Source organism: Centruroides vittatus, unplaced genomic scaffold (genome assembly GCF_030686945.1).
Source record: "Centruroides vittatus isolate TY-2023 unplaced genomic scaffold, ASM3068694v2 contig_1562, whole genome shotgun sequence".
NCBI classification, from domain to species: Eukaryota; Metazoa; Arthropoda; class Arachnida; order Scorpiones; family Buthidae; genus Centruroides; species Centruroides vittatus.
This window is the reverse complement of record NW_027120961.1, coordinates 6,859-8,001: the sequence shown is the minus strand read 5'-3', so window position 1 is coordinate 8,001 and position 1,143 is coordinate 6,859.

The following is a 1,143-nucleotide window of genomic DNA, read 5'->3' as shown; positions in this document are numbered from 1 at the left end:
CTATTTTATTAAAAATATCTATGCGTCTGAAAAACAATAATGAAAGAGCTATTGTATATTTGAATATAAATTCGTATAAGCATATTCTCAATAAAATCGCCGTATTGACAAATACCAAACTATCCTATAACGCTTCCAATGATCAGGTTTCTTTATACTTTTTATGAAAATACAATATTCCTATCATCAAATGTCACCACATGCCACTGTTGTACACTCTCTACGTCAGCACAGAACGCTGAAAAATTTGAAATATACAAAAGCAGGTTGAAAGATAAATGCACTGATGCAAAAGAGGCAGACAGTTTACCAACGGCATGTAAGTGAATTCTATGTTTGCCGGGAGACCGAAATTACTTCATTTATACTACATACTTTTTTGTATATTTTTAGTTATTTATTTTACATTTTACTGTTACTCATTATTTATATTGATTTTTAGTTACTTTTGCGTTATATTCAAATATTTAAAAAATTGTTATTATTTTATTGTATTGTATTTTGAAACAATATTTAACAGTTAAAATGTTTTAATAAAATTGCATCCCGAAGATGGCCTATTAGATTAAGTTTGAAACGTTTGCTAAATGAGATCGAATCCCAATAAGCAAAAAGGTGTTTATAGACTAATTTTGAATTATTCTGCTCAGATTCGTTTAGTTTGTTTAATTTTTTTTGTATTCACAAATGAATCTTCATTATATGTAACAACTGGAAATGCCTTCATTGAAATATACGTGCAATAACTACCTTCTGTAATACGTAAAGAATCGCATTTGGAGAGAGGCGATGATCTCTCGAGACGTAACGAATCATTATAATTATGAATATTAAATGAACTTTTGATATAAAATAGTTTTTGCAAGGTGTCCGGCATTTATCTAATCGCGTGGCCCGTAGTTTTCCATTGATATATTAACTGCTGTAACACTACGTTTCAGGTTTTCGAACAAAACTAGACACACGTCGAAAACAAAGCAACGTTTTTTTAAACTGAAAATATACAGTTAGATAAAAGCACAGTATGAGTTGGCAGTGTCTTTCCGCCATAAAACCCGAAAACGTCACCTTTTATCCTTATGCTACCAGCATTCCAACCCTAATGCCAGCTTTAATTTTTTTTTGCTAGAGGCGCCCTAATGT